Raw genomic sequence first — 14,897 nt, 5'->3', positions numbered from 1 at the left:
AGTCTGAAACTGATCAAGTATGCAACTAAGACAAATTATTATTGATAATTATTGGTCATTGGAACATGAAAGCTGGTAACAAGGAGGAAAGAACAGTAATGGTAAAATATGGCCTTGGTGATAGAAACAAAGCTGGTGAGCTCATGGTAGAATTTTGAAAGACTAATGACTTCATTACAAACACCTTTAAAAAAATCATTTTATTGGGGACTCATAGAACTCTTATCACAATCCATCCATCCATCCATCCATGTGTCAAGTGCATTTGTTACCATCATCATTCTCAAAACATTTGCTTTCTGTTTGAGCCCTTGGTATCAGCTCCTCATTTTTTCCCCTCCCTCCTGGCTCCTCCCTCCCTCATGAATTTTGCTAATTTATAAATTATTATTTTGTTATATCTTACATTATCTGATGTCTCCCTTCACCTACTTTTCTGTTGTCTGTCCCTCAGGGAGGAGGTTATATGTAGATCCTTGTAATCAGTTCCTCCTTTCCACCCTACCTTCCCTCTACCCTCCCAGTATTGCCACTCTCAGCACTGGTTCTGAAGGGATCATCTGTCCTGGATTCCCTGTGTTCCCAGTTCCTATCTGTACCAGTGTACATCCTCTGTTCTAGCCAGATTTGTAAGGTAGAATTAGGATCATGATAGTGGGACGGGGGAGAGGGGAAGGAAGCATTTTGGAACTAGAGGAAAGTTGTATGTTTCATCATTGCTACCCTGCACACCGACTGTCTTGTCTCCCTTCTGTAAGGGGATGTCCAGTTGCCTACAGATGAGCTTTGGGTCCCCACTCTACACTCCCCCTCATTCACAATGATATGATTTTTTTGTTCTTTGATGCCTGATTTTTGATCCCTTCAACACCTCGTGATCACACAGGCTGGTGTGCTTCTTCCATGTGGGCTTTGTTGCTTCTCAGTTAGATGGTCGCTTGTTTACCTTCAAGCCTTCAAGACCCTAGATGCGATATCTTTTGATAGGTGGGCACCATCAGCTTTCTTCACCACTTTTGCTTATGTACCTATTTGTCTTCTGCGATCGTATTGGGAAGGTAAGCTCACAGACACTTTATTTTTAACAATATAAATGGTGACAATACATGTGGACTATATGGAATATACAGGAATCAAGTTGACTATATATGTGAGGAGACAGTGGAGAAGCTCAATATCAGCAGCCAAAAGAAGGCTAAGACTGACTAGAATTGCACATATGAAAGTTGAGGGTGAATCTCAAAACACAACACTGGATATATGCTATTTAATTTCAGAGGGCATCTCAAGAGTCGATCCAGGACAGATAAAACCCTCAGGACCAATAATGAGAGTAGTGTTATCATGAAGGTAGGGGGAAGGTGGGAAGGGGAAGGGGAAGGGGAAGGGGAGAAAAGGAGAACCAATCACAATGATCGACATACAACCCACCCCCCCATCCACGGGGACGAACAACAGAAACGTGGGTGTGTTGGACAGGGTTCTCTAGAGAGACCGTGGATGGTGTAAAATATGAAAATAAAAATTTATAAATTATCAAGGGTTCACTAGGATGGGAGGGGGAGGGAGAGAGGTGGAAAAAAGGAGCTGATATCAAGGGCTCAATGTTTTGGAAATGATGATGGAAACATGTACAAATATGCTTGATGTAATTGATGTATGGATTGTTTTAAGAGCTGTAAGAGCCCCACTAAAATTATTTGTAAAAATTTTTAAAAGACAACTTATTTGATGGAACCTAGCAACAACACAGAGCAATAGGAAAAATGAATTTAACAGTATAATATTAATTGCAAAGTAAAGATTTAAAAGAGAGAATGTTCTAAAATTGTGCCTAAGCAAAGTACAAAATTTACTAAACATACATCTTGGAAAAATTACTTATTCTAAACTTCAATTTTCATATCTATGAAGTGAAAATACAATAATATGCATCTCATAGGGTTTTTTACTTTAAGTAGAAAATAGTGGAAGTTCTAAGTGCTCAAGAATATGCTATTATTGCTCAAGAATATAGCTCTTGAGCAATATAATAGTGCACAAGAATATAGCTACATAATGTGCTAATGAAATTTTAAAAAATCATTTTATTGGGGGCTCATACAAGTCTTATCACAACCCATACATCCATCCATTGTGTCAAGCAAATCTGTACATTTGTTGCCATCATCATTCTCAAAACATTTGCTTTCTACTTGAGCCCCTAATATCAGCTCCTCATTTTCTCCTTCCCTCCCTGCTCCCCCCTCCCTCATGAACCCTCCATAATTCATAAATTATTATTATTTTGTCAGATCTTTTTGTTTAATTTAATCAGTTTATTGGGGGCTCACACAATTCTTATCACAATCCATACATCCATCCATTGTGTCAAGAACATATGTACATTTATTGCCATCATCATTCTCAAAAGAAAATTAAAAAAATACACAAATAAGTGATACTGGGACAAAATATTCAAACTAATAAATATAGATATGCTAAAAATTAAATTTGATGGTACTTAACACTGAGGATAGAAGGTCTGAGGAGCTGTGAGATGACATGGAGAAAGCAAAAGGCCATGAGAGCCAGGAAAGACCACAATGAACATCGAAAGAGATGCTGAAACTTGTTCTTGAATGAAGAGCAGCTAAAGCAAAGGGAGACACGATAAAGGAAGAGAGCTAAATGGAAAATCTCAAAGGGCAACTCAAGAAGAAGTAAACTATTATAACGAAATGTGGAAAGACCTGGAGTTAGGAAATCCAAAAGGAAAAACATGCTCAGCACTTCTCAAGCTAACAGAACTAAAGAAAAAACTCAGGCCTCAAGTTGCAGTGTTGAAAGATTCCATGGGGAAAAGGTTGAATGATTTGGGAAGCATCAGAAGAAAAAGTACAGAGCCACTGTATCAGAGAGAACTTGGCTGAAGATCATTCAAAAATGGATCCGTTGGCCGACATTCAAGCTGGGTTCCCAAGAGGACATGGAATTAAAGATTTCCTTGCTGACATTGAGTTCATCTTGACTAAAAGCAAAGAACGATGTTGACTTATGTTTTATTTAGTATGCAATAGCATTTTACTGTGTAGAGCATAACAAGCTACGGGGAACATTCTAGAACACTGCACAGCGCTCCCGCAGAGCCCATACCTAGACCAGGGGGCGGTCTTCCTAACAGAACAAAGAGATACTGCATGGTTTAACAGAACAACTGTACACCAGGGACATACCATCTCACCACACTGATTGAATCTGTGCTGGGCAAATCATCTGAGAAGCTGGACCACTGGAAGAAGAATGCTCATCAGGATTGGAGGAAGGCTTCCTAATCAACCTTCAATATACAGATGAGACAGCCTGGCTTGCTGAAAGCAAGGGGAACTCGAAGCACTGGCTGCTGACAATCACAGATGGCCTTCAGTATGGATTGCAACTCAAGGTAAAGAAAACCCAAATCCTCACAATTGGACCAATAGACAACATCACGATAAATGGAAGAAAGAAAAAAAAAAGTTGTCGAAGAATTCTTACTTGGATCCCTAGTCAATGCTCATGGAAGCTGTAGTTAAGAAACCCAACAACAGATTGCATTGGGTCACATCCACGGCATTTTTAAAGTGCTGAAGACGTAGGATGTCGCTTTGAACCCAAAGGCGCACCTGACCCAAGACAGTTTATTTTCAATCACCTCAAATGCACCTGAGAGCTGGACGGTGTCTCAGGAAGTGTGCAGAAGGACGGAGACATTTTAATCCTGGTGGTGCCGAATATTGAAAAGTGCCCTGGGCGTCCAGAACCAACCAAGTTGCTTTGGCAGAAGAGCACGCAGACGGCTTCGTGGCAGCGAGGATGGCGAGGCTTCGACTCACTCGCTTTGGGTATGTTATCAGGGGAAACCAGACCTGGACAAAGACACACTGCTTGGTAAAGTGGAGGGTCAGTGGCGAAGACTCCATGAGCTGGATCGACACAGTGGCTGCCACGAAGGGCTCGGCTAGAATCGTTGTGAGGGTGACACAGGGCCGCTCTGTTGCAGAATTGCTGTGAGGTGGAACCGACGTGCCAGGCCCTAGCAACAGCGACAACAGCAATGTACCCGGGACTGTTCATGTATGGTGCACATGGACCACCGTGGCTACAGTACAAGATGTGCACAGTAGGTAGGTTCCAGGCACACCCACTAGGCTCCAGCTCTGATATCAGCCATTTTCCTGGTTCGACCCTTGTATCTCATTTTATGGACAGAGCAGACTCTCATAGGGGTGTAACCCAAGGAAATCTGGGAGTTGGATGAGCTCCTGGAGGAAGTTCAAGACTGCACAGAACTTCCGCAGGTCACTCTTATTTGCTGACACTTCCTCAGGCCATGGCTCTGGTCCGATTTGCACAGCAAACCCTGAGCAAGAAGGTGCACTGGGTGTGGACCATCTCTTTGGGACGTGAGCCAGTGTTCAAGAGACAGAGGGGGAAGCAAGGCATCAGCCATGGGACCCTGGGCCAAGCAAAGGATTTTCACTTTAGATGGCCGATTGGGTGACTCCTCTGGAATGAGATGGGGTGAAGTGCTGTGTAGCGTGAGTCCTGACAGCACCCCTGGTCACAGCCCACCACCCAGCTTCCAGCAGCCAAGCGGGTTCTTGCCCTAACTCTAAAGAACTCTGCTGAATACAACAACATCGTAGAAGGCAGAAACACATGTGCCCACACAGATACAGCTGCTGGCAGGTCCCACAGGCTTGTAGACTAGCCGGGGCTCCCCTGGGCCTTCTCTGTATTATCTGATTCCCTCCTTCCATGCCGAAATACCCACATACCTCCATGGCCAAGGGAGCCTGGTGTCTAGATCCTATACCATCTTCTGTGAGCACCGAACCTCCCGACTCTGCTTGTGGGCAAAGCAAAAGCGTTACCAGGGCTGCTTGACAGTCCAAATCAGAGTCCCCCCCACCGTCCTTGGTTAACCTCAGTGTATTCCCACAGTTCTTGGCCTCAAACGCACACACCTCCTCTAGCTTCCCAGGCCCTGTCCACTCTGCTCCTGCTCCTCCCCGCCCCTTCTCTTCCTCCCTGCACTCCGACCCCATCACTCCTGTTTCTGTCCCCGGGGACACACCAGCCGGCCTCCCACATCACGACCCTGTCACTTGCTCTCCCCGGCTTAGGGAACACTTTCTCTTAGACCTTCTCCTCATCCTCCAGGTCTCGACCCACCTGGATACCACTTCCTCAGAGACCTTTCCCCATCCCACCTCATGTCATCCTCTTGGCTCCGCCCCCTGCCCTCCCCCACCCCCAATGTTCCAGTCATTCTTCACAGCCCTCTCTGAAATATTTTAGTTCATTTATTTGGGATTTGATCCTCCATCTGCTTCCTGAGCCGTCAGCTCCCACAGCCCTGGACTCACGCATTGTCTTCACTTGCCTCTTAAGAGTATAGATAGACAGCACGACCTGGCGCACCGTGGGCTTCCAGAAGCCAGTGTCGCGACCAGTTTGATTCTACTCGTTGGCAGTGGGTTTGGAGCGGGGTTTTAGACTGGAGGCTTGCCCCCTTCATTCACTGAACCAGTCAGGAGTTCAAACTGGCAACAGAAAAAGGCAAGCGACTCACCCCCCGCCTTTTTACTCATGGCATCAATGAACAAGGCAAGCCGAGGATAACCAAAGCCGGCTCCCTGCCACCGAGTCATTTCTGACTCAGTGACCCAGGGTAGAACTGCCCGAGACTGTGTGATTCTCTAGGGGGAGTGAAAAGCCTCATCCTTCTCTTGTGGAGTGACTGGTGGTTTCTAATTGCTAACATTGCTGTTAGCAGCCAATACTTTATCCACTAAGCCACCAGCAATAGCCCCACCTTTAGGTCATTGAACCAATCAGAAGCTGGGTCTAAACACTTGAAAGATTGCTCTTACTCCCGCTACCCCTCCACCCCCATGTAGGGGCAGCCAATCATAATGAAACTCCCTAAACCAAGCTCACTACCATCTAGTTGATGCTGACTCACAGTGAGCCCCGAACACAGGGTACAATTGCCCCTGTGGGTTTCCGAGAGTGTAACTCTTTCCCAGGAGTAGAAAGCCATGTTTTTCTCCCTCAGAGTGGTGCTGCTTTTGAACTGCTGACCTTGGGGATTGTAGCCCAACACATACTCTCTTTGCCACAGGGCTTCATAATGAAGTGGTGGCCAATAGCTGGAAAGGCCACGCCCCTGTGGCAAAATCGCTATGGCAACCTCCGGGTCTGAGGAGCAGAGGCAATCCTACTGGCTGTCTGGCAGTGATTGGGTGTGTGAAAGGTTATCTGGGGGAAATGGTCGCTTTGAAAGGGACAGGGGAAAGTTAAGTGTCGGACAGGGAGCAGGTCACAGGCAAGGGCCAGTGAGCAAGAGCTGAGGAGAGCATGAGGAATGTGTGTTGTGGAAACTTAAATGGGGAAAGGGAGGAGAGGCTAAAGGAGAAGTGGAGAGGGGTGATGTGTTAGCCTGGGTCCTTTAGAGAAACACATCCACAGAAACTCATGTAGAAGAGTTTTATAGAAAGGTTCAGTGCACATCAAGAAAACATCCCAACCCAGTGCTGCCCAAGCCTACAAGTCCCACATTTTTTAATTAAAATAAGTTATTTTATTGAGGGAGATAGGTTACTCAGCGTTCGCTGGTTGTAGACGGTGAAGGTCACATGTTAGAAGTGCGTTGACAGGAGGCAGACCACTACCACCAAAGGCTCCACTTGACACACACTGGGCTCCCCCACTTCCTCAAGTACAAAAGTAGGTCACACTTTTGCAGTCACAGGAGCGTGGAGACCACATACAACAGATTATCAACCAACAGTCTTGAGGTCTTCGCTCAGTCGAGGCTTCAGGTGAAAAGTACTTCATTTCCCAGACGCCTCTGGGGGATTCAAGAGTCTCTTTTCCCATCAAATCACCATGCTCCCTGCTCCTGGACCTCTTTCCCGTGTACTCATTTTTTTCAGACATTTTCTCATCTCCCGATCAAGTTCATTGCAATGACCACAAACTTTCAGAACGCTGTGATTTCTGTGGAGTTCCTTCAGCAAGGTCACCAAGGCGGTGCATTTTTCAGTGTGCAGGTGTGGAGACGAGTCAGGACGCATCTCTAGAAGATGAACGGTCACAGCAGAGCAACTCGCTCGCTGCCGCCCCCAGAGGCCTGGAGCGGTATCCCTTGGAGGCGCACGACAGAGAGGCCCAACAGAGAGGCCCGCGGGGCCAAAGCCTGGCCACCTGAGTGGGCTGTCACCATTAACCCATTAACCCATATGTCCAAAACCAATCCACAAAGTCCTCCTCCATCTCACAAAACACACACAATGATGCTGACTACAGGAGGAAAGCTGAGTCAGTGAATGTGTAAACATCTCAGCGCTGGCAGGGGTCTCCACACGGCTGCTCCAGCACCCAGGGCTGCATCGGGGTAGGTCCATGTGGCTTCTCCTTGGGGGTGTCTTACAGGAAGTCAGCCTTGCCAGCTGAAGCAGGGAACTGGCTAAGACAGCTGCACCCTGGTCCGACCATCAGAAAGCAAGAGACCCAAGAACTAGAAAGGCGAGGCTCACTAAGCATGTATCTGTCCGCCCTTCAATTAACCCCACATATGTTTATCAGCCAAGTTGGCACAATAAACTAACTACCTCGGGTTATGAGGAGACAAGAAGCCATTTTAGGAGATGGGAGAGGTATGTTGGACAGGGAGACTGCTTTATGGGTCAGGGAAAGGCTTAGAGCGAGTTATGTGGATGGAATGAAGGGGCTTGGCAGTGGCAGGGAGAGAGTTATGTGGAGACATGGAGGGGCTTATAGGGCCGGGGCAGTTTAGGACAGGAGTTACAGGTAGGGTTTAGGCTTTGGAGGACAGGAAGGGATTATGGGGGGAAAGGAACAGTTTACAAAGGATGGGAAGGTTTTATAGGGACTGAAAGGGTTATGGGGGACCAAGTTGTTATGGGGGATGAGGAGAGAGATACAGAGCTAGAGAAGGGAGTGACAGGATCAGGGATATAGAGTATGGATGGAAGACATAAGGGTGACAGCGAGAGGGTCCCCAACCCAACCCAACCCAACCCAACCCAACCCAACCCAACCCAACCCACTGCCATCAAGTGGATGACGACTCACACCTCTCGAACAGGGTAGAACAAAGTAGCTCTTAGTTTCTGAACCGGTAACTCTTTATGGGAGTAGAAAGGCCTGTCTTTCTACAGCTGAGCTGGCTTGTGGTTTCAAACTACTGACCTGGTGTCTAGCAGCCTAAGGCAGTTAGGCCCCCTGCTGGAGGAATATAGTGAGAGAGGTAGAGCTAAAGCAGCGGTCTTGAAGGTGTGTTCTCAGCTTCACTTGGGGCCTGACTGGAAATGCACATTCCCAGGCTCATCGCAGACTTACAGAATTTGCATCAGGGGCTGGGGGGAGTGGGTGGGGTGGGGCTGAGCGATCTGTTTTCAGATGTCCCCCTGCTGGTTCTGATGTAGGCTCAGCTTTGAGAAGCACTAAATTTTTTGATTTTACCTCCAGATCAGACATGTTTTTTAGTTGGAAAGGGGCTTAGCAGGCATCGCAGGGCAGTGGGGAAACTGGCAGACAGTGTGTTAGTGGAGACCAGGGTCTTTTGGGGTGAGGACAGAAGAAATGGACATGGTGTAAAATGTACTTTGCGGGGTCATGTGGGACCAGTGAGGGCATTTGATGGGGGTCGTGGGGTGTCACAGGGTCCAGGGTCTCTGAGGGGGTGTGTACTTACAGTGTTTGCGGAACCCTCCGTATGGTGGAATTCATTCTGCCATTTTCCCTTCCTCAACGTCTACCAACTCTTCTTTGTCTATCGACAGTTCCTCTTCCCTTCAGTCACAGTCCATGGCGACTGAAGTTAACCTTCAAGGTGACCCAGAGCTCAAGGTCACTGAGATGCAACCCACTTACACGAGGCCTACACTCACGGCTGTCAATGACTACCTGCCTCTCTCCATCTTCGCATTATTCTGCTGCTTACCACTGGGACTGATTGCCACCGTGTTCTCCTGCCAGGTGGGTAGGGCTTGAGCAGCTTTCCTCTCCCAGACCCTCCCACCCGCCATGGAACTCTCCACCCTGCTCCACTCCCCCCTTTCTTAGGTGCCACCAAAGCCCCTCCCCGCTCTAGTTACTAACTCCAGCTCCTCCCCTCTCCCCCCTCCCATCCTCCCTGCTGGTACAGAATGTGTCCCCACCCTTTTCACATCTTTCTGATCCCGGTTCTCCCCAAAGGTTCCCCTTGCTTCCCTCTCCCATCAGGTCCTACCCACCCAATCTCCATTGCTGGGACATCATCCTACTCCCCTGCTCGCTCCTCTCCCCATTCATTCCTCCTTCACCCAACCGGAGCCACGGACTTCCCCGCTTCTCTCCCTGGAATGCCTCCCCAATTCCATCCTTTCCTGGAAACATCACACCCACCAGCCTGTCTCCACCTCCACAGGCACAGAAAGCCAAGCTTGCGGAAGACAAGCTCTCTGCAAAGAACAGAGGCAGACTGGCCTTGGCTTTCAGCGTTTCAGCCATTGTGGTGGGCCTGTTGATGGGGTTATTCATCATCAAACGAACTGTAGAAGTCAACAAGAAAGTGAACCCCTCTCCTTGAGCCAGGACATCCGAGTGCGCCCCGCTTTCCTTCAAAGCGGCAGACACCACAAGGCTTTCTTGGGGATCTTTGAACTTGGACTTGGTTACCAGTGTCTTGTACCTGCTCCGGCCTCATGGTGGAAGTCTCCCTTTCACTAGCACTTTTGAGAGCAACATATATTGTGTCTTCTCTACAATTGTGTGTATGTGTTTGTGTGGGTGAGGTATGACGCTTACAAGCTCCTGGATGGTACTCCTGTCAATATCCTGTGGTCTCACTCATAACTCATCAATTCAGCAACCATTTGTTAGGCATTTTATGTGGGCTAGGTACTGGTCTCCAAGGAGGAAAGATAAGGTTTTCTAGTCCCATGAAGATTTCCAGTCTCAGGAACCCACAGAGGCCGTTCTACCTTGGCCTCTATGGTCACTGTCAATCGAATCCGCTTGGTGTCAGTGAGTTTTGGTGTTTGAGGTCCTGGACTGGAGTCCAGTGATTTAGTGCTGGCTGGGACAAATGAGGCGACCGCCTCTCAGAAGGTATGTTCTTGTGAGAGAGCCAGAACCTAAATTTTAAAAATACAAATTAAGATGCTTCAGATGGCCATCAACAATATGATTGGACCCAAATAGACTGGGGAGGAGGGGAGAGACCTTTTTCACCATAATATATTCACACAGAGGCCTCTCAGGAGGTTACATTTGAGCGGTGCCCTGAAGGACGAAGAAGGGATTCATAATGTAGCTGGAAGAGGAGAATTCCACACACAGAGAACAGCAGGTGTGATGGTAAGAAGGAGCATTGCTCGTAGAAGGAGCGGGGGTGGGGGTGGGGTGGGGGGGAAGACAGTGTGTCTATAGGATGCTCGATGTTGACTCACAGTGATCCTAAAGGACAGGGTCAAACGGCTCCTGTAAGTTTCCAAGACTGTAAAGCTGTAGAAAAGGCCTGGCTTTCTCCCACAGAGCAGCTGGTGGTTTCAAACTGCTGCCTTGGGGATCATAGTTCAACACTTAGCCACTAATCCACCAGGGCCCTTCTCTAGAGGGCAGCCATGCAACCACTTATGAAGCCAGTGTGGAATGATGAGCAGGAAGTCGATCACAAAGGACCATGAAGCCTTCCTCTGTGTGTGCACGGTGAGGAATTTAGATCTCAAGTGTGAAGGGAAGTCACTGGAATTAGTAAGCTTGGAAAACACAAGATCTGCTTTCTGTCCTAAAAGATCCCAAATCGGGGAGGGAGGGGGGGGGGAAGAGGACTTGATGCCAAGGGCTTAAGTGGAGAGCAAATGCTTTGAAAATGATGAGGGCAAAGAATGTACAGATGTGCTTTATACAATTAATGTATGTATATGTATGGATTGTGATAAGAGTTGTATGAGCCCCTAAAAAATATTTTAAAAAAATCAAAAAAAAATCCCAATTCCACACCTATAGGATGTAGCAGGCCATGGCAGACCATTTTTCTTCAATTATAGATAAAATATAAACAAGTGCACATACACACTTAGAAGTTTTAAAGGCATCAGAGAGTCGTGAACTGAAAGGGGCCCTCAAGAGTTTGTGGAGAAGTTCCGTTAGCTTCTAATTCTACTTTCCCCACAAGCTTTTGGAAGCCTGTAAAGAATAAGTGAAGGATTCTTTGTGGGCTTCTGCAATTTTGGGCTGTTTTTCTAGTGGATACAGGATTGGGCTGGTGACATAGGGTCCTGTGCCGGGGAAGGAGAAACTAGCGAGGGTTTTCGAGCAAGTGGGCTGGTCTAACAAAATTTAAAAGTTGGAAGACTGCCAAATACAAATCAGAGAAATAAATCAGAAATTAAGATCTAGTCTGCTGGGCTGAATTTTACAGTGTCCTGGACAACGGTAAAACATCATCAGTACATTCAAAATCAATGGAATAAAAACGCTTCAAACTGCAACACAGAGAAAAAGTGAAAGACAAACAATATCTGAGTCTGACCAGAAACTCTTGAATTGTCCAACGGGGTTATACTTGGTGTTCTAGAAGTAGGAGAGAACCAGAACAGCACATGCAACACTGGAAGAGAGAATGGCTGACAGCGCTCCCCAAACCATGAAGAACATCCATCCATCCATAGATTCAAGGAGGCCAGAAAAGCCCACGCAGGATAAATTCAGTAGTCAAACTACTCAAAACCAAGTATAAGTAGAAAACTTTTATAACACGACATAACACACCCAAAACGATCTCAGCTTCAAGGGAACAAACAAACAAGTAAAATGATCATTCACCAGAACCATTTGAGACCAGGAGACAATACAAGGATACTTTCAAATTCCTGAAAGGAAAAGAGGATGCAAACATATAGGTCCAAACCTTTTGGAAAATATCTTTTAAAACACCCCAATCCCAAAAGTTAAAAAAAATGAAATGAGAGAAATGGCTACCAGACAACCCATACTATAAAGATACTAGCATGCAGGCTGAAAGGAGAGGGTTCCAGATGGGACCATGGAGCTGCTGGCCATTGACTACTTGGAACATCAAAAAATGTAGGGGTGGAGGGGGACATATTTACTCCTTGCATATCGACTATCTTAAAGGATACAGAGATTGCTAGATTCAAAGATGGAGAGAGTATACTACTATGCATTTGTTTCCTATTACTACAGACATGGCCAAAGCTAAACCCAGCCTACTGCACTGAGTTGATTCTGAGTCATAGCTTCCCCACCCGCTTTTTTTGTGTGTGGGTGATTTTTATGCTTCCCTTTTTCATTTTATGCTGTTTATTTTTTAAAAATCATTTTATTGGGGGCTGTGCAACTCTTATCACAATCCATATATACATCCACCATGTCAAGCACATTTGTACATCTGTTGCCATCATCATTCTCAAAACATTTGTTTTCCACTTGAGCCCTTGGTATCAGCTCCTCATTTTTCCCTCCCTCCCTAATTCTCCCTCCCTCATGAACCCTTGATGATTTATAAATTATTATTTTATCATATCTTACACTGCCCGACATCTCCTTTCCCCCACGTTTCTGTCCCCCAGGGTGGGGGTTACATGTAGATCATTGTGATCAGTGTGTTATCTGGGTAATTTAGAGAAACAAATCCAAAGAAAATCATGATAAGACAGAGTGTTATATAAAGGTTAAGTGCATATCAAGAAAACATCCTAACCCAGTGGTGCCCAAGCCCACAAGTCCAACATTAACCCATTAACCCATAAGTCCAACACCAATCCACAAAGTCCTCTTCCATCTCACAAAACAGACGCAACGATGCCAACCACAGGAGGAAAGCAGAGTCAGTGAATGTGCAAACATCTCAGCACTGGCAGGGGTCTCCACACGGCTGCCCCAGCACCCAGGGCTACATCGGGGTAGGTCCATGTGGCTTCTCCTCAGGGATGTCTTGCAGGCAGTGAGCTTTGCCAGCTGAGGCAGGGAACTGGCTAAGGCAGTTGCACCCTGGTCCGACCATCACAAAGCAAGAGACCCGAGAACTAGAAAGGCGAGGCTCACTGAGCATGCATCCCTCTGCCCTTCAATTAACCCCACCTGTGTTTATCAGCCAGGTTGGCACAATAAACTAACTTCCTCAATTAGTTCCCCCTTCTATCCCTCCTTCCCCTTCCCCTCCTGGTATCACTACTCTCATGCTTGGTCCTGAGGGGTTTATCTGTCCTGGATTCCCTGTGTTTCCAGTTCCTATCTGTACCAATGTACATCTTCTCGTGTAGCCGGATTTGTAAGGTAGAATTGGGATCATGATAGTGGTGGTGGTGGTGGTGAGGGGAGGAAGCATTAAAGAACTAGAGGAAAGTTGTATGTTTCATCGTTGCTACACTGCTCCCTGACTGGCTCGTAAAACAGATTTTTTTATCCTTCTGGAAGTCCATGGCACTTTTAATATTTGCCGACACCCAAATTCAAATGCATGCATTTCTGTTCTGCTTTCCTTATTCAATATCCAACTTCCATATGCACACGAGGCAATGGGAAAGAGTATGTATGGCCTGGGTCAAGGGCACGTTAGTCCTCACAGCGACGTCCTTGCCCTTCAACACTTGCCGAGGTCCTGGGCAGCCCCGTTGTTCACGGCAACACGCTGCTTGATTTCCTGACTGCTGCTCCCATGAGCATTGATTTTTGGATCCAAGTACAATGAAATCTTTGCCAACCTTGTTTTTCCATTTATCATGATGTCGCATGCTGGTGCCTTTTGGTCTTCTTTGCATTGAGTTGTCATCCATACTGAAGGTTGCAATCTGTGATCTTCATCTAAGTCCCCCTCACTTTCAGCATGCATCTGTCTATTGGGGGTTGTTAACAATCCATTCGTCAATCCTGATGCCACATTCGTCTTCATATAACCCAGCTTCTTAGATCATTTGCTTGGCGTGTAGATTGAACACGTGTGGCGAAAGGATACAACCCTGACACACCCCTTTCCTGAGTTTTAGACCATGCAGTACACCTGTTCTATTTGAATGGCCGTCTTTTGGTCCATGTACACATTCCATATGAGCACAATGAAGTATTATAGAATTTCCATTCTTCTCAATGTTATCCACAGTTTGTTAAGATCTGCACATTCAAATGCCTTGGCATAGCCAATAAAATGCAAGTAAATATCTTTTTTAGGATTCTCTGCTTTCTGCCAAGATCCACTTGATGTCACTAATGATATTCCTCATTTCACGTTCTTCTTAGAATCCAGTTTGAATGTCTGGTAGCTCCCTTCAGTACTGCTGGAGCCATTTTTGAATGATCTTCAGCAAAGTTTTATTTTATGCTATATTAATTATATTGGTTGATAGATTCCACATTCTGTTGGGTCACCTTTCTTCGGAATGGATACAAATATAGATCTAGTTAATAGGCCAGGTAGGCACCCTCCCAATTTCTTGGCATAGATGAGTGAGTGCTTCATGAGCTTGTTGAACTTTTCCATTGGTATTCTATAAATTCCTGGAGCCTTGTTTTTCATAAATGTCCAGCTTGGACTTTTTCCTTCAGTGCCACTTATTCTTGATCATATGCTACCTCTTGAGATGGTTGAATGCTGACCAGTTTGGGGATGGTGAATCTATGAGCTCCTTCCACCTTTTTTTTTTTACTGCACAAATATTATTTATTTCAATTCTGATTTTCAGTTGTAACTATATTATTATTTAGATAAACTGTTCTGCTTTGTTTTAGGGTACTTTCTCTCCAAAAATATTTCTTTCTTTCTTTTTTTAACAATTGATTAGGGGCTCATACAACTCTTATCACAGTTCATACATATACATACATCAATTGTATAAAGCACA

The 14,897-nt window shown here is 46.0% G+C and overlaps 1 pseudogene; it reads right to left on the bottom strand.

Annotated features, from left to right (window-relative positions):
* Positions 1 to 6,860: 6,860 nt before the first annotated feature.
* Positions 6,861 to 7,103, bottom strand: LOC142432121 (COX assembly mitochondrial protein 2 homolog pseudogene; annotated as a pseudogene).
* Positions 7,104 to 14,897: the final 7,794 nt, after the last annotated feature.

The sequence above is a fragment of the Tenrec ecaudatus genome, chromosome 18 (assembly GCF_050624435.1).
Source record: "Tenrec ecaudatus isolate mTenEca1 chromosome 18, mTenEca1.hap1, whole genome shotgun sequence".
Taxonomy (NCBI): domain Eukaryota; kingdom Metazoa; phylum Chordata; class Mammalia; order Afrosoricida; family Tenrecidae; genus Tenrec; species Tenrec ecaudatus.
The sequence above is the reverse complement of the archived record's forward strand: the minus strand, read 5'-3'. Positions and strand labels throughout refer to the sequence as shown.